The sequence below is a fragment of the Solenopsis invicta genome, chromosome 5 (genome assembly GCF_016802725.1).
Source record: "Solenopsis invicta isolate M01_SB chromosome 5, UNIL_Sinv_3.0, whole genome shotgun sequence".
In the NCBI taxonomy this organism is placed as follows: Eukaryota; Metazoa; Arthropoda; class Insecta; order Hymenoptera; family Formicidae; genus Solenopsis; species Solenopsis invicta.
In genome coordinates this window covers 12,040,649-12,060,035 of record NC_052668.1, presented here as the reverse complement: position 1 = coordinate 12,060,035, position 19,387 = coordinate 12,040,649, and the positions used below count along the sequence as shown (strand labels likewise).

Below are 19,387 nucleotides of genomic sequence, written 5' to 3'. Positions count from 1 at the left end.
CAATAACCACGGGTGGTGCGCGGAGACGGCGGAAAAGGGATTTGAGACGGGAAGAGAAGAGGGGGAGGGAATTTACTTTCCTCCGCGCATTTCTCGCCGTTGAAAACCAATATAACCGGGGCGCCCAGTTGGGTAGGGTAGGTCAACGGATCAGCTCGCGGTTCGCTGACTATGAGGGAGATCAAGTTCCGAGCCATTCAGACTCCGCAGTCCGTGGCTGCCTTTGAATACAATTTAGGAGATTCAAGCCGTTTTCCTCCCGCACGTCGTTATTACGATTCACGACTCTCCTTGTATTTAACTCTTCCGATCAATATTTTTTTAACTGATTTCGCGACGTTTCCTCGTTTTTTTTTTTTTTTATCGAAAGCCTACTTTTTCACTGACTCGTCGCGCAACGTCACTATTGATTACTGTCGTTTAAACACCGCTCGTTTCCCCGCGCGCGCGGCGCACGACTAGTAATTTCATTTGGCTGCAATCTGCATAATAAAGGCCGACGTTTAGCTAGATTCGGACGTTGAATTACACTCGTTGCGTGCCGAGCGAAAATCGTTAAAGTGTCCGCTCGGCTCAGCCAGTGCGACTGTTAAACACGCACACTTTGTGCAAAGAAGAATTCGTTGCCTCCCGTTGGCTGTGCCAATTATTATTGCACCGCTCTGGCGAGAGATACGTATCGAGTGAGACGGTCTCGGCGAGAAAAAGAGAGATAAAAATATTAATTTTTGGAGCGCGTCCTATGAGGGACTCAACGACCGCCATTAGTGGACACGCGAAGACGGAATCGGGATTTTGCTAAGTTTTATGCGTAAGATCATTAGAGAGATTCTCGTTTCCTTAACCGTACCTCACCATCTCTCTGGGTACGACGTATACCGCGATTTTTTTACATCGCCATAACTTTTTTTTATAATATAATTTGAAGACTTGGATTGAGGTTTAAAAAAAAACTGACTATTCATAGATACGATAAGCCTGCAGAGGCATTCTTTTTTGCATTATTTCTCGTGAGAGTGCACGAAAATTTAAAAGAGATATTTGGTACCCATGTATGGCCAACTCGTAAGCTTTGATTACTCTTTTTTAATTTTTTTTATTAAATATATGTTTTTATTAAATATACCTTCATTTTTTTATATTAAATATACGTTCACTAGATTCCAGATGGCATAAAGGTAACTGCATGAAATTGTAGAACTAAAAAAAAATATATTTGAATGTGATGCATACGCATTACTGTATTAGCGCATTGTAATGTTCTTCGCATATTAACGTGCGCAAACACTGCGAAACTTCCAGAACTATCCTCGAGGTCTTTGCTCCTTAATGTGCACAATAATAATTTATTCATTACAATTCCTTATCCATAATACCATTTTATATTGTTCAAATAATAAAATTTTGTTCATTAGTCGTAAAATCGTGATTTGTTGATTTTTCAAAAATGTCGATTTTCAATGCTTCAAATAATAAAAGTTTTTCCAGCGATTCATACCGTAATATTTTTTTTGTTAGTTCAAACGATCAATTAAAAGCCCCATTGATTTTGTTGCTTTAGAATAGGATTTAAAAATTTGAGATTTTTTTTTATTCAAATGCATTTTTTTGCGAATTTTTGCAGTACAATGTCTTTAAACAACGTAATCATTCGAAAATAAAATATTTTTGATTCGAGTCTTTAACTTAATCACTGAGATTCACGTTGATTTCACATATTTCGAGTTAAAAAAAAATATATACTTTCTATTCAGAGATATAGCGTAATAAAGTTACAAGGTTTTACAGACTCATGGGTGGGGAAAGACAATCAAAAATAGGAGTGACGAGCTAGGATTAAACGGAACGGTGTTTCCGTTTCACAAAGGCAATCCCCGTCTCGTCTACGTCAAAGAAATCTAACTGCGCGATTTCGGGGACGGACGCGAATTAACAGCGTGCGCTGAAATCGCGACTTTCGGGGAAAGGGGGATGATTGTACGGCGAGTTTTCTCGTAAATAACTTACCTGGCCGCTTTGCGTTACGCGGAGTGACGCGCGACGATTTAATGGGATTTAAATACTCCAGGTTGGTTCCGGGAATAGTCAAACGCGCCGCTGTTTTTGCCCCTGTTACCCGATGAATATTCAGCGCCCCACGGCTGCGCTAAATAGTATCAAGATGCTAATTAATCGCGAGTTGATACGGCGAATTACTTTCTCCGCTACGTATCCCTGAATAATTTATAACGATTCTCGCGATCTATCTGGGAGAATACGCGGCACTATTGTGAAGGGTTGTTAAAAAAATTGCTGTACACCTTATCAAGCTATCTTACGTTGAATCAGTTTGAAATTATTGCGAAGCAGTATGCAAATATGCTAATGCTTAGTGTGCGATATGATCATTTTTTTAAACGAATAAACTTTGTTTTTGATTAGCTAAAAAGTCAAATGCGTAAAATAAGCTAATTTTTGCTATCTAAATGCGATAAGAAAAACGGTATGCATTTTTAAAATAATTTTTGAATTGCTAAATTTGATTCTGATTTTAAACAATTTTAATTTGTCGAGAAAGCATTTTTTTAATTATTATTGTCGAGTTTTAAGGCGATCGAGTCATTTATTACCAGCAAATATTATTAAATAAGTTATACATCGTATTGGTTTTATAAAAATATAATTCTTTTCACAGAAAAAATACACATACTAATGTACGAGTATACAGCTCAGGTTCATTTTTACCAAAAACAAGAAAAAATTTTTAAATTAAACATTTTCTTATCGACTTTTACTTTAATAGGTCGACCAAAACCATCAATTCGCAGACACATTCACTTTGTGATAACATTATACAAGTTATTTGTGCGAAATAAAGGCAGGACCAGGTGTAGAATAAATGAATGAATAATGTTGAACCATTAAAATTAAGTGGGAAGCCTAATTTAAGACAATAGATGTTTGACATGCATATACAAATTGTGTATACATGTACGTGAGATCTCGATGTAATATATAAAATTCTGTTGATGTATTTTGTAAATCGTACACGTGTGTAAGTCGAATTCATCGATAAAACTGATGACTTCAGCATCGCCTTAATTCCTGTTAATAAAACAAGATGTTCTCATTTTTAATAGTTCACATTCTACTAGATGTAACGAAACATAAAAATTATTAATATCTAAAAATAAAGGCTGTATTTTATTGCAGTATTTTTCTTACTGGAAATTGTGAGACTCACGCAAAAAAAAAAAAAAAATTTGTAAGCCGCAAGATCCGTTTGGATTAAATAAGGCTTTTTCCTCGCTTATTAACTTGTGTTGCATCGATCGATTTTTACTTAATATTGTTTATTTTAGTACATAACTTTACACTTTCATTAACAGACGATTTTCATAGTTTCTTATATATTTAACAGCTTCATATGGTGATTTTAATACTTGCCTGACAAATTAAAAATTTTTAAAGTCAGAGTCAGATTCAATAGCGCAAAAACTGCAAAATATACAACACTTTTTATTTGCCATTCCAGAGGCAAAAATCGGCCCATTTTATCCATTGTCCGTTCGAATAAATGTCAAATCAAGAGAGGTCATTGCCACTTATAGGAAACAATATACGCTCGCGCGTGCAAATCGACGCGCAAACTACGAAAACGCGAAACATGGATAGCCATGCTGCATCTACGAGCTGCCTAAAACAGGTGACGCAAACTTACTTAACCATGTACTAAGTCTCGAACGACCTGGCTTGCATAATACCGGGATAGAATAAGTAGGCCAATGTGAGTATAGCAGAAACAAGGGCTGATGGCGAAAGCCGCATCTATGAGGAAAGTGGAAAAGGCGGGGAGATGAGAAACAAACAGGAAGTGTTCTCTGCTAGTGTAGCGGGCGTCGTCATTTTAATGAGAATATCTCGTGCCTACATTTTTTAAAATCATCATAAGCAACGTGCGAGCGATTCAGCTGGAATACAACGCGGATGCACGTACGGGAGGACTGAAATTTAATACTTTTCAAGGTTTGAGAAGTAATGCGTTACTCGTAACACCGTTACCGTTATCGTTACTTTTTTTGGTAATAATCGTTCCTTTTCTCTATCTATAACGATAATGGTAACGTTATATTTTTACAGAATTGTAACAAATTCAGCTTTTATTTTTATCGCTACTTTAGTTCTCTATTAGACTTTTTCGCTACTTTAGTTCTTTTTACTTATTCAATAGATTTCAAATAAGAGAGAGTTGCCAAGTACGCACTCGTTATTTTTGATTGTATTTCACATTTAGCGCTGTTTTAGATGCAAATCAAAGTTTAAAATTGTAGCTTGATATTTCAGGTATCTATTATTTTATGTTAAATTTTTCAGTAATGACTTTAAGTAAATTAATCTGTTATAAGCTTTTCTGTGACATCTTGCAAAAAGTGTGATTAGAAAGTAATCGCTTAAAGCGTGCCTGTAATCTTTTAAATTGCATCTTCGAAAATATCGAATTTATAAGTTCAAGTAATTAAAAATATAAGAAATAATTAACTAATATTTTTTTAATAATAATTGAAAAAGCGGTCAAATATTCAATTAATAAATAACAATAATGAAAAGGTAAAGACACCAAAATAATACTGGCTTGAATTTATTTTCGTAATTGACATATTTTTATTTATTGTAATTATTAGTTTTACAATTACCATTTCTCAATCTCACATCAGTATCATTTCTTTACAGTACTTTGTGGTGGTACAAATTAAAAAATGTTATAGAATTTATAAAGAATATTGATTAATTTTTGCAATAATTGTAAATATATGTAGAATGAATGTAAAATATTCTATAAGTTTTCTTTTATGAAAATTTAACAATTCAAAATACATAAAATTATATCAGAGGTACCTGATTTTTTAAAATGCTGATAACATACACAAAACAAGATAAAACTTGTTAAATTTTTGTGTATATTATTTATTACTTATTTACTTTTTCTTTTGTCACTAAATGTTGCTTATATGAAATTAAGTATTGAAGAGACACTTTACGAGACTAATATAAATTCAGCAATTTTTGCCTACGTACAGTAATCGATACGCCGGATCAAAGATTATGTTACATTAAATGAAATTATGAATTTCATTTATTTTCATATTTTATAATACATTTTTAATATTGAAAAATTTTTTATATTTTATATTTATATATTTTTAGGTGGCATTGTCAATATTGAAAGTCTATAGTGCATATGCAACGTGAACTGTAGATTTTTTTATACTGGTAATAAATACTGAAATGCATAATAATAATATCAACGTTTAATAACAATATCAATGAAAACAATGAAAATTTTTGATAAAATGTGCATTTGCGAATTATATAATCTAAATTTGATAAACATAAGTATACTAAAAAAAATAAAAAAAAATATTAATATAAAGAATTAAAAAGATTATTAGATTAATTTAAAGAAAAGCGCTTGCTAAAAACTAGTTTAAAATTGAAAATTTTAATATTGATTATTAAATAAATTTAAAACTTTAAAATTTAATATCTCGGTTTTTTTAATATTACAAAAGAGTAATAAAAAAATTAACGAATCGTTACTTTCTAATTATAAGTAACGATGACATATTACTTTCATGAAATAATATTTCTTGTATTCTTCAAAAGGCATGCTACGTACGTCGCTTAAACGTACGTATCACTAAATATTATCCCAAATATTGCCAAAGATGAAATTAAATGTTATGATTATGTATTAGCTCGAAAATACATGGAGAGAACAACTTCGGATGTACTTGGGGATGCTTCAGTTTTAAGGGCTGACAATGGGGAAACGGCAGTCGGCGGCAGGAGTATGTCTGAATTACGCCGGGTACGCGAGCGCGTTTAAATTCCGCTTAAAGGGTCATTAAGGCCGAATTAGAGCGGTGCCGTCGCGGGATCACTGGCAATCCGGGCGACGTGAAGTGTACGGGCCATCTCGCCGTAACTTTCGAATAATATGCCGTCGAGGGAGAATGTCTCTCTCTCTTTCGTCCCCCGTGGCGTGCGGGAGGACGCCGCGCTGGCTTGAGACTCCTTTACATTCCGATGCGCCGAGTGGTGCGCGCTCTGAAATATCTTATTCGGGACTCGGCGGTTTTCGACGACAGCGCGCGGGGCCGTTCGCCGCCCCGTCCGCGTCGTCGAGAGGCCGTCGACCAACCGAGTTCCGGAGTGTACTCTAGGACTAGACACTCGCGCACTCAGGCAGGGGAAATACGAGATTGATACCGTGCTCGAAAGACGAGCCAGCTAGCTCGCGAGACGCAATTTCGACTTGTCGCGCCACTTTGCTGGAGATCTCGGTATATCGCGCGTGCTTCAGAGAACTCGAGGTGGAAAGAGTTGTAAGCATGCGACAAATTCGGGAACTCCTGATGTCGGAGAGGAACGGTTTCTTTGCGCGAGAGACAGAAAGAAAGAGAGAAAGAGAGAAAGTGCGCGTGGCTTTCGACGTCACTTATTAAATATATTATAAAAACAGATACGATTTGTAAAATAAAACGCGAAAGAGAGAGAAAGGATTTTGCATCGATACCTTTTTTTCCAAATACACATTCGAATATCTGAAATATCAAAATATATGAAGTGATATTCAATTTATAGATTATATTATAGAGAACTCACGAGAAGAGATAGAAAATAAATGTAATATTGAATATATATCAATGTGAAATAAATCCGGTATACCTAACGATCGACGTTGAGATAAACAATCGTATTTATTTAAAATATTTAAATAAAAAATACAGGGGAAAATCATAACAAACGGACAATCATAACAAGCGAACACGAGAGAGCTGACGTTACAAGCAAGCCTGAGTGATAAAACATATACTTTTGTATTATCAGATCGTTCCTGTTATTGAATATCGCTTTAACAGCATTTATAATAATGCGTGTTTCTACAACATTATACGTCATATCTGTGAAGCTTTTAATAAATCTGTACCAAAATGCGATTATTATCTCATCGCTCGTGTACGTTTTGTACAAGCAGCAGCTCGAGAGATATCGGGCGGCGGGGGAGAACAGATCACGTTGCGCTCGCTGTTTGCAGCTTTAAGCGCATCGCTTTCGATTCTAAGTCACGACGTACTTCTATTCTATTCAACTTTTACAACGTGGCCATTGTTAGCTGTTAGGCGCGCTAGACGGTGACCCCGACTGAGTGGATCTCGGATATTGATACGGAGCGCCATGAAGACGAGACGTCGGAGACCTCAGCGGATATTTTTATCTCAAATCGGTTTTTCCTCTTTCGCGCGCAGCCACCTGGGGATCGATACTCGATACTAAAATTGTCCGCGTAACATCCGCGTAACACATCCGCGCCCGTGATTACTTTATTATAGCGCGCGTGCGAGATATATCCCCACGAGCGATTTTTGCAGAATTTTAACGCTCGCATTATAGCGCGAGCGTTTAGAGGAGAGGCGGATAGCGCAAAGCGATGTAATCGGATTACGAGCTTACGTATGGACGGCGCGGGTGACACGTAGATAAAGGGGAAAAAGGCGGAATCGATGACTGCTATTCGTCACGGTATAAAAAGTGTAGGTTCATAAAGGTGAACAAAGGAAAAATTGAGCACCGTTGGGAACGCCGATGGTGATGAATACCCGCTGTCGTCGCCGGGACGGCGTGCATCACCGGCACTCTGCGTCGTTGCGATGCTAGTTGCACCGTGTAAAAATAAATCGATTGCAACTCGAAAGCGACTAACAGAGACGGAATCGGCGCGAGATAAAATTTCTCAAAGTAAAAAAAACTTTGCTTAAAGTAAATATAATCTTTTACGTACATTCGTGTATGCATATGCACACAATATACGTTAAAGAAATAAGAGTAACGGGAGTAGATCAAGAGACACCGACGAATGGGGACTGGTTTTTAATTTACCCCGTGCTATCGTGCATCCTCTACCGAGTGTCGGTTACAGGAGATCGGCTGTCGCCGTGGACGGTTACAAGGGAGCCGCTTTAATTACACCTGGCAGAGCGGCTCGGTTATGTAGAGCGGTGGTTTCAATTACGATGTTCACGGTTGTAAAGTGTAAATGCAATAGACGCCAGCCATGGAGCGCTGCGCAACACGCACCATCTACACACATCATTTACGCGCGCGCGCGCGCGCGCATAGAACTTGCAATTTTATATATATACATAAAATTGAGAATTTTGTGGAAATCGATTTTCCATAAAGCGTCTCGTTGTCGCACTGCATTAGCCCGGATAAATCTGTGGTCGTTGCACCGCGGCTATTAAAGCGACACTCGATTGCCTTCCGCCAACGATTTTTCTTTCTTTTTTTTGGAGAAAGAACAGGAAAAATATGTATGACATACAGCTACGAATCAAAAATCGTGTTTCGCGACATGCTCGCGATTTTACAGGCGTGTCGGCATTGAGTCGCGTACTATTTGTAGCAAATCACGCGTTACGAGCGCAGATTTGCGGCGATCGAATTGACTATTGAATTTGCGCGATTTGACTGAAATCTTCATTGTTTCTTACCCCGTCGACATATCTTTGTGAATACGTTTGTGTCATAAATCAACATGATTACACAATTAAAATATTACAGTAAATAGTGATCAAAGAATTATTATAGACTAACGCAAGTTAAAATTATTTGTCGAGAATGGCTATACCGATCAAACGCAGGTCTTCGATGCTCAATAATTTTCTAAGTTAATTTACAAACATTTGCAAGATTCCTCAAACTGTATAACGCATTTGGGGAATCCGGATTTAAAGCACAACTTTTAAGAAGAACCCAGAAATATATCATGAAAATTAAATTGCTAATCTAATCACGTTGATGTTTACTAACATCTCTCCGATGTCTCCGAAAACTGTAAAGAATTTATATTGCGAAAAATATTACCTCGGTCAGGGTTTGAACTTGGATTCCCCTACATTCCGCGCGGATGTCAGCTAGTTTGACTACTGAGGCATTTGGCAATATTTGTCGCAATAACCGATGATGTGAAATATGCGTTGTCAATTTCAGCCAACGCGTATATACGATACAAACGAAATCCTAATGAAATTTGGCAAGTATGCGGCGCGCAATTTGGGGAATCTTGTATAAATGGTTCTAAATTCACCTAGAAAATTATTGAGCACAAAGATCTGCTTTCGGCCAATACAGCTGTTCTCGTTATTTAGATGTATTAATACACTTCCCGGACATATTGGGATTTCGTTTAAATTTATTTTGCATCGGACAATTAAAAACAGTCTGCCACATATATATTAACTGTGCGACATCGGTGCGACATATGCATCTTGTTTATCGAGATAATACCAATAACAATCGATTAGTTCAAGTAACACGCGTACAAACTCAATCTTAAACTGACGGCGATTCGTCAATCTCGAAACTAAATAAAGCCCCCTCCTAGTTCACATACGTCCAGCACACACGTCGATATTTCTCTTGGCTGCACAAAGCTACGGCGGTTATAAAGCTGACATTCCTTCGAGCCAGCTCGCTGCTGATAAAAAGGTTTTGATAACGAAAATATCGATAACTCGACACACAAGCTAGCAGTGAATCGCGACTTTAATCGAGGCTTGCGGCCGAGACGAAAGTACCGTTCTCGCATGAGGGATTCGGCTGCGAGTTTAATTGCGGCACCTAATTGGAAATCGGTTTTCGTTCCACAAGCGATTAGAAAAGTCCCAGCGTGGCCAGATCGTTCGCGATGTTAGCACGTGAGCGAGTGAGCGAGTGAGTGAGTGAGTGAGTGAGTGAGGCCACGGCGACCAATCGCGATGATTAGTCGTGAAAATGCAGTCTTAACGATGTCGCGGCACGAAAGCCCAAAGCGAAGGTATGCTGATCAAACCTTTTATACCAGAGCGCACTAGAAATCCCTTTGGAATTCTTCTACGGACACTCGAGGGTGCATCAAAGTGCATATTCATTGAAGACTAAAAATTAGACGAACACAAATGCCTTTTCCTCGAGCTTTTGAGGAAAAGCGTGACAATCGATGCAACGAATCCGTGCAATCCGCGTGACCGGAAGGATATCTGACGTATTCCAGTACACCTTGTACAGCTATATCACGCGCCTATTGCACGATGCACATGTATAATGGACGTGCGCGTGCACGAGATTCGTTCGTAACGAGCGACGGCGGCGGTGGCGGCGGTGGCGGCGGGTTCGGGTCCGTTTAGATATGGAGGTCAAAGTTGCAACGTTGCGGACCACGCCAAGGCGGCGGGAGACCTTCAACCCTCGACCTACCCCAGAGAAACCACCGCGAAAAGCTATCGCGTGCCGGCGTGGCAATCGGCGTACGGCGATCTCTCGCGCGAGTGCCTTCGATCGGCTTCTTGCTCGCGCCCCGGCACTCGAAGGACAGATTATGCCTTCCAGCGTGTGCGGTGGACTCTGACATTTCGGACCGTGGCGCACACGGGCGGCGCACACGGCGACGAACAGAGTTCGCACACGGGGCCGATTAAATTAAACGTACCTGCCGCGAGGCTGACACTGAAAAATGGCACCTCGCCTCGCGCGCGCCATCGTAAATTTCTATTTTACGGCCGCCGGAATTAATTCGTAGCTGATACGCGATATCATTCAGTACCTCTCGTAGCTCGCCTCGCGCGATCTCTTAATGTCGACGATGCAACGGCGATTCGCGGTTCGCGTTTTACGATCACCGTCGCGAAATAACTCACATTTATGACGTCAACGATACGTTAATGACCGAATGTAGGAAAATAATATAGAAATAGATTTTATCGCCTTCCGTAACCCGGGCACCGTCGTTTGCGCTCTGACGCATCATTTTTAACATTTAAACAGCACGCGATAACTCAGCCGATCCAACTGTGCGGGTGAAGGCAAACTGCATTCGTTATTCCGCGTTCGTTTCGCGCGAGCCGCGTTGCAGAAATTTTGCCAGTTTCGCAGTTTAACGAGCTGGGCCCAGTCGAACGAACGAACGAACGAACGAACGAACGAACGAACGAACGAACGAACGAACGAACGAACGCATCCCGCGCTACCGCAATTTCGGCAACCGGTGTCGATCAACCTCCCTCTGAGAGCTTATCCGCACTGAACTAGCAAGGCATTCTCGTGAAAAAAAAGAGAGAGAGAGAACAAGAGCGGCCAGAAAAATTTCCGCGGCGACGGTGCACCGAGTGTGCCATCGTGTCGGCACGATATAATACTCTTCATTGCCGCGCGCGTCGCTCCGCCGCGTTACCCGGCTGCTTTGACGATGTTTCACCGGCGATGATGCACCGCGGGTGGACGTAACCGTCCACTCCTTCCTCCCTCTCGCCGATCAACTGACTCGCGCCGCTAAACTCGCATTTCGTTCCGTGAAAAGGGACGGGAGGGGAGGGTGGAAAAAAAAACGAAAGCTCGAGCCGATAAAAATAACGCCAACGCCAACGTCGGAGGCGCGATTAAATATCGCGCTCCATGTCCAAAGCGACAGCGATAGTCGTTAATGGCGGAAGCGCGACACGTTGCCGGGCTTCCTCTCGTTAATACAGAGATCCCCGCTTGTCGGCCAGTGGCACGTGAAAAAGCGCTTTAATCCGCGCCGCGCTCTCGCGCTTTTTTTTTGCGCTTTTTTCCATTCGTTCGACAATAAAGCAGCTTAATTGCTCGGCGCGTTTGAACGAGACGCGGACGTGTTCCGGCACGCGATGCTTCGTGTTCGAAAGGTATCGGCCGTAGCATGTGCAAGCGCCCTTTCTAGGCGCTTCCCGTCAATATCGGAGGGTATATCGTGCATAGCTAAACGCTTCGAAAGCCTCGAAAGCAAGCGAAACGACAATCGTGCCGCCATTGCGACGTGCACCGAATGCGAATCGACAATGACACCTTTAAGATCAAAGTCGAAGGACACTGCAGTTGAACGTGCGATCTTGTACGGAGTGAACAGCTCGACATTATCGAGAGTACAAGTAGGCTGCTTCACATTGCAGTTGCAAAAAAAAAACAAATAAACGCTTATTTAGCGGGCTTTGCGTGAAAGATGAATAAATTTTGCAACTCCTCGAAACGTCAATCTCGGAACGAAACGGGAGAAGCCAATATCGCTCCGCAGTATCGTCGCGAGTATAACTCGTGTGAAACGATCCAAAACTGATTGCAGAGTACCGCGTGGCGGGGCAACAGCGGTGTTAGTGTCCGTTAGCGTCGAGAATTTCGACAGTTCCAGCGGGTCAAGTGAGATTAAACGAGAATTCGGTGGAGAGAAACGGGGGAGAGGGGGAGGATTGCGATAAAACAGGAGGGCTATTCGCGGCCGCTGCGAGCAACAATGCATTTTTCCCCTCTTCGCGCCCACCCACGCGACTCTGTAAACGTTTAGTTACGATACAATTGGCGGCAGAATGAAAAAAAAAAAAAAAAAGAAGTCCTCGTACGCGCGAAAAATAGTTGCATTCTTGTTCGAGCGGATGAATATTAATGCCCGATCGAAGCTGCAGTCGCGATAAGACACCGCCTGCGTGTGCGCACGCACACGTGGATACCGCGCACCGTATACGTGTATTTCGCTCTAGAATTTTATTGAATAAGCGATTTTCAAACGCTTCTATGCACTCCATACATTTTACAAAGCCTTCCAAAAGTCCAGTCGCTAATCGGATAAACTCTGTCGTCGGAACAAAGGACCCGCATAGTCATCGTGATTTTTCCACCCGTCTCAAAAGCTGCGCCGAAAAAGTCGGCGAAAAAGTCCCTCACGAGATTCCCCGATACTTCTGATTACGTGTCCTGTAAAAATTATTGCGCTCGACCGGCCGGCAGCTAGATGAGCCGACGTACGGAGCGGGCAGAAACAATAACCGGGCAAAGGGTCGCTGGTAGATTCAATTACAAGAAATTGCCGAACTTCCAACCCGCGCCCTGTGTGAGCACGGACGAGCTCTCCTTCGTTCCGCCAGCCCCTTAACCCAATTCTACTTAGGTTTTGCCGACCGACCGGGCTGCTGTCGAGCGAAGACTAATGTGCGTCTAACTGGTCGTTTCTCCGCAACACCGACTCATTTCTGGCGAGAACGAGCCACGGGGGATTCCTCCGCGCTCGGCATCGCGGCGCGGGGCTTTTACCCGCTTACACCGGCAGAAAATTAACTAAGACCAGCACCACCGCGCGAATACGCGCAATAAAGGTTTGAACTGTCGGCGAACTGCGTTTATCGCGACTATACAGTTCTTTTACCCTTCGATAAAAAAAAAAAAGAAATTTCAACTAAACTTTCAACTAAACTCATAAACTTGTGTATATTAAACTTTATTATAAATTCTCCTTATCGCGCAATTAAATTGTCTTTGATACAGATATTGTGATAGAAACGGATCAAGTAACTTTACGCGCACCAACAGTCTTCGAGATTGACTTTAATGGATCCGTAAATAACTGGACGGTAGAAAGGAGTCAGCGTACGACATATAAATTATGGGAAGTTGATGCTCTCTCGGAGTTTGTAAATTACATTTCGGGCCGGCGAGCTTATTCCGCGCGTGATTGGCTCTGCGGGGTACCGAACCATAAACTCGCCCGGCTATCTGAATTCCCTGGGTTGGTAACGTCAAGAGGTAATAAAAATCATTGGGCAGTGTCGGCAATCTACGCCGCCATTGCGGTCGATCTCGATCGAGGTAATCGCGACGCGCGTAACTTTAAATCTGCGACAAATTCAACAGTCGCGGCGACAGAGGCTGTCGAGAGGTCTATCTAGGGAGGGACCCAGGATCTTGAGCAAACTCACTCCGACCTATGACAACAATGGCGCACTAGAAAGTTTTAATTAATGCGTTTCTTTTTTTTTATTTTTAAAGAGCAAAAATCGACTGGCCAAGCCCGAAAATGATTATAAAGTCGATGACTGGGGAATAATTTGTTCGCTTCCTGCCGGGTCGTAACTATCCTGTCAATATTTGTTACTCCGCTCTGTAATTCATTTCAATGCTGAGCGTTTTTAAAACGCGTCGGTTTGCATTATATTTTATACACTCTATAAGAGCACAGTCATGTAAAATATATTTTTCTGAAGTACGCATGTATGTTATTTTAATACAATTCATGTCGTTAAACGTGTCAAGCAGTATTGTGTCAACGTGTCACCTACTTCGTTATCTTTTAATCTCGTTATGTGAAAAATTATTTTTTACCCATTCTATTTTATCTCCCCGCCTCGATATTTCTACGTTTCGCGTGTGCGATATTTTTGCGAAACGCGGACACTTAAGTAGGGAAAATGGTATTTATTTATCAGCGACAGTAAAACGAATACGATTTATACTCACGCGCCAGCGTTATCGTTATCCGTAATTTCTACCTCGTAAAAATCTATTTTTCCGGAATTACATATTGCAGTCGATATTTACAAGACACTCCGGCGCCTCGACGAAACACTCGTCGCGAATGGTTTTTATTGCGGGGATCGGTCGCAGCGCGCTGTCGGAAATTATGACTGGATTGCAACACCGAAGCGCAAATCAATCCAAAATCGGCCCTCTCCCCCCATCAACTGCCAGCTGCAGGAGTTGCGTGCATGCGTATCGCGCATCACGTTTGGAATTCATATTGCTGCTAAATTCGAGGCCAGACATTGCAATCTTGTAATACACAAAACCGTCAGTTTCTGCCTACGCGAAACAGAATATATCGATTTCAGATTTCGATATGATTGACGTAATTAATATCGTTTAGTAATTGTAATGTTATCGTTTCTTCCTTGTTCGTACGTGCGCAAGTGAGAGAAAAACGAATGAAAATGTATCGTTCATATCAATTAAAGATACGTTAAACGTTAATCACGTTTCATTTAGATGCCATATTCCATATCGCGCGCGTTCCCGATCCCATGGCGTCTCTCGTAGCTTCGATCGAGCGTGGATAATTATCTTACCGGCTACTGCTCGAGCATTCCACTGATCAAAGGGAACACGAATCTCGGGGCCTCGTAGAGATCATTCGTGAGGATCGTCATGTGTGCAGTCAGGTGACTTCTACGCGCGCGTAATTAGTACTAATTACCCGCAAGCCGCTGGGTCGCACGGGCCTCATCGGCCAAGCGCATGTATCACGACCTATCCTCACCCTCGCCAACCCTTCTCGGTCGTCCTTCGTGTCGCAGACGGACCTAACCTGCGTGACCCTACCGCGCTGGTTTGCAACCTGCCATCCAGCATGGAACGAGGCCATGTGCACTGTCGGACCGGACAGTCGCGACGCGATGAAGCGAAGGGGGTAAGCGGGGATGAAAGGCGAACCGAGAGGTCGAGAAAACCGGTGCTCTTTCACCCCTCTTGTGTGCCAGCCGGCCACCCTTCCCTTTATCGTGCCGGGAGCAAGGTTACTCCTGGAGTCGCATCGCCACGGGCGAGGGGCGAGGGTAAAGGGAGACGAGAGAAACGCGCGGAAAGAGAAAAGAAAAAGAATTGACTGCTGATGCCGGGAGCTTACCAGGAGCCTGTTAAATCCGGACCCTGAATTCCTCCTCCCGGTCGCTCTCGGTGTCTCGCTCTCTCGCTCGCCGGGGTGTGGTTCCTTCGCGTACGGGCGGGGCCAGGATCACCCCACAGGATTAAGGACTTTGGACTTGGCTGGATTCGGGAGGCTCGCGCGCCCGTCTCCGAGGTACGTGTCCTTCCGGTGTCCGCTCGCGCGCGCGTTTCCACTTTTGCGTGTGTCCTGTGCGTGTGAGTCACGCGACGATACGTCGAGAATGAAAAGATAGAAAAGATGCCGCGGACAAAAGGCGTTGAAACGGCGCGTCTGTGCGTGTGTAAGTCTCTTTTTCGTTTACGCTCTTCTGGTACACGAGTGGTACATGAGTATCTCTACATGTCGTGTACGGTGTCTATGTACGTGTGTACGTATGCGCGCGTGTGTGTGTGTGTGTGTGTGTGTGTATGTGTGTGCGTGTGTGTGTGTGTGTGTGTGTGTGTGTGTGTGTGTGCGTACGGCCGATTACATGTGTGCAGTCGAATCTATAGCAGCACAAGCGCGGGTGTAGGACGCGATGATGGTAGGTCGTGGGTGTACGTTGGTGATCAGGACCGGCGGGATATGTGTGTGTACGTGTGAAGGTTTCTGGAAGAGAAGTGGATCAGGATGAGGGGGATCGGCCTAGAGACGCGGTCCTGCCTTCGCTAGGACATTGTTATTCCTAGTAGCACGTCGCGACGAAACCCAGCCGTTGCCAGCTCGATCCACCCGCGGCGGCCACCCCCGCCTATCTTCGCCGATGTCGATTTCCCAAGCAGAAACTCGCCAAGATCCCGCGCCGCTGCTCCGCCACCTCAGTCACGTGTTCGGTTGCACCGCGACATCGCGCGTATCGAGGTCTCGATTATCACGATCTCCTCTCGTCCGTCATCGATTCATCTAGCGTATACACCAACCGTACAGCAACACTATAGGAACCAGCGGGTTCGCGATACCCCGGGCGCTCGTGGTTCCGTGGAAAAGCGCGCGCACACCGACGTTGCCGGGATTAACGTTAGATCACTGAGTTTCAGCGGATGCACCGTAGGATAACCTCTCTGAAGATGACGAATCCGCGACCTTCAGCCTCGACCTTCGCGATCGATGGCGGCGCGGGCGAGCCAACCGAACGTGTGCCACTCTCCACCGTCGCGACGATGGATCTCCACGATGATGATCACCGTGGATCGTCGCCGTCACTCGCGTCACTACTGTTCGGATCGCGTGCACTCGAACGGCGATATCCGCGAGTGACGAACGTCGCGACGCGACGCGAGGCGGTTCACCGCCGCGGACCCCCGATACTCGCACGAGTCACGACGAGCCGCTCTTTACACGTCTTCTCGGACCGCGTCTTCGCAGCGGCGGCGGCGACGACGGTCGACGGCCGTCAGTGCCGGGGTACCACGGCGGGGGTCACGAAGAGAGCGCGAGGAGTGGAGCACCACAACCGCGCTTGCGAGGACGCTCGGACGCCCGATTCGGACGCGACGCGACGAGCGGTTCGCCGCGCGTGAACGCGACAACGCGGACGCACGCGAATTTCACCAGGTCGCTCGTCGCCGTCGCTCGCGGAACCCTGAAGAACACGTAACGCGCCGCGAGGGAGTACACCGAGGTACCGCTTGCCTGGCGATGCTGCGCGGCGCCATGACAGCGTTAGCTTCTCCACCATCGTCCCCACCTAAACAACCCCCACTGTGTCGCCGCACCCTCCTACCCTCGTGCCGTCAGATACTCCCTGCTACTCACATGCCCCTCGCATCTGCCCCCTACACCCGCTGATACTACCGCCGGTTCTACCGCGACGACGCGTCCCTCGTTACCCCTCGCCTACTTTTAACCCACCGCGGCTCCACAACCCCCTACTGCCCCTCGTAGCCGACCACCCTGCCTCGGCCCCACCAACGCAATATTGATCGGGCGGAAGGGCGGCATCCAGGAGCGTAAGGATTTACCAAGAACACCCCGGGGCGACCATCCGTCGTCGCCCCACCTTTAACCCGTTTCTGTTTTCTCACTTTTTCTCTTACGGCTCTTCCCGCTCATCCTACATACGGCCAATTCTACAGGATTGTTTTCCCTCAAGATATTTTTCTTTTTTTTTTTTTCATGTGTATACACGTGCGTGTGTATGTGTTAATATTTTCCTCATCTCGAGGGCTCTCGTTCTACTGAGGAAACACAATGAAAATCGTGGGGACGTCGCGGAAGCCACACACGTGGGAGCGCTACGTGCGGATGAAACTCGAAATTTTCGAGTTACGGATTTACAACACGAAAACATAACTCTAGTCGGGATTAAAACTTGTCTCTTCAAACGTTTATTCGAATCACGGCACTAAATGATGATCGGCAAATCAATTTATACATCAAGAAACATATGCTAAATAAAGTTCGAAATCTGTGCTCAAGATATATAAATTTAATTTAGATGTACAACGGATTGAGAAAATTTTAGATTAGAAAATTTTTGCCCGAAAGTAATTTAATAAATACATGTATATATATCTGTTCCTGGTTGATTATATTTCTAGCTAATTATAGTGGCGCTACTTCAAGCCGCGGTTAACTTTAAAATGACTTTGCTATCGTTGATAACTTCATTTCGATTTACGCCAATTTGGGCGCAGAGAAAACTCGTTACAGAGTTCAGTTTACATAGACCGTCACGGATAGAAGAACTTAGGGTTTGTCTTTTAAACCCAACGGGTTGCGACAGAGAGGAGAAGGAGGTAGAGGGAGAGGGGGAGGAGAAACTACGTTTTGTCTCGAGATGACGCTCAGTTTTATGAGGGCCTCCTGTCATCGACCGTGATTAAAGGACGGAATTAAATCACATTTCGGCCCCTGACATTGGATAAACTCGTGAACCGTAAAAACATATTATTCTTCTCCCTTCGTCGACGTATGTATCCCGATAAAAAAAAAAAAAGGACCGGAGACACCTCGATCGAGCGTACTGCTATATTATCCTCGTCGAACGTAACTTTGGGCAACAACGTGCGCGCGGAACGTAAGTTGAGACTACCATCGATCGCTTCCTGTACTCGTTTTTCGATACCGATCGTGACGGCCGAGATGGAAGGAATCGGACGCCACGAAGGACGAACGAAATGTGGAGACCTTTAACTTTACGACTTGGAGCGATTCGCGCACGTCGGAAAATAGCGAGATATAATCTTTTAGGTTTTCATCGTTTTAGCATCTGGACTGCGCGTAGAGCGCGCGAGAAAAAAGAGAGAGAAAGAGAGACAGGGCGAAAGAGAGGTAAACAAACATTTGCATAATATCTTCACTGGGTGTATACTATTTTCTCCGCCGCCCTCCGTCTCGTGGAATATCTGGGGAGAAAATGGTAGCCGAAGGCGAGTCCGCGCCAAGTGCGGCGCTAAATTTAATTAAGCACGCACGGGACTTCACCCGTCGAAAGCTGAGTATAGCGCCTTTCTTAATTTATTCAGCCTAGCCGTGGGGAAAGGGCGGGGGGAGGGGGGAGGAGGGCCTCTCGTCGGCGTCGGCGGATGTAATTTTGCGAATCCTTCCCCGAAGGCTTCTTGTTTAGGCAGCTGCGGGTGCGATAACGTCGCCGCGGGTGCGAGGCAAATGTGACACTATAAATTTTTTATATGCTCGTGCGCACTTTAATTTCGTGTTTACTCTTCGTTTACGCCGAATTCACCGTTGCTATAGCGAAAATTCATTTTTAATTCAATATACATCTTTTTGACACCATATTTAATTACATATGCTCCCCTCCCCCTCCCCTAGTATGATCCGCGACAGCAAAGCAAGCGTATTAGTATTAATATGCGTATGCATATGCAATGGAAACTAGACATTAATAACACATCTACGTGATTCGCCGTGCGATCAAAGGAACTA

At 44.0% G+C, this 19,387-nt stretch overlaps 1 protein-coding gene across 10 annotated transcripts in view; it reads right to left on the bottom strand.

Moving 5' to 3' along the window:
• The window catches only part of LOC105207535 (protein turtle), a 306,264-nt gene that overhangs the window by 91,736 nt on the left and 195,141 nt on the right, over positions 1 to 19,387 (bottom strand). Inside the window, exon 1 of one of the 10 annotated variants that reach the window (XM_039449816.1) lies at positions 15,479 to 17,162. The exons of the other annotated variants lie outside the window; for them this stretch is intronic. The gene's annotated coding sequence lies outside the window, so the exon portion shown is untranslated. Of the gene's footprint in view, positions 1 to 15,478; positions 17,163 to 19,387 lie in introns of those variants that run through there. 10 annotated transcript variants of the gene reach the window in all.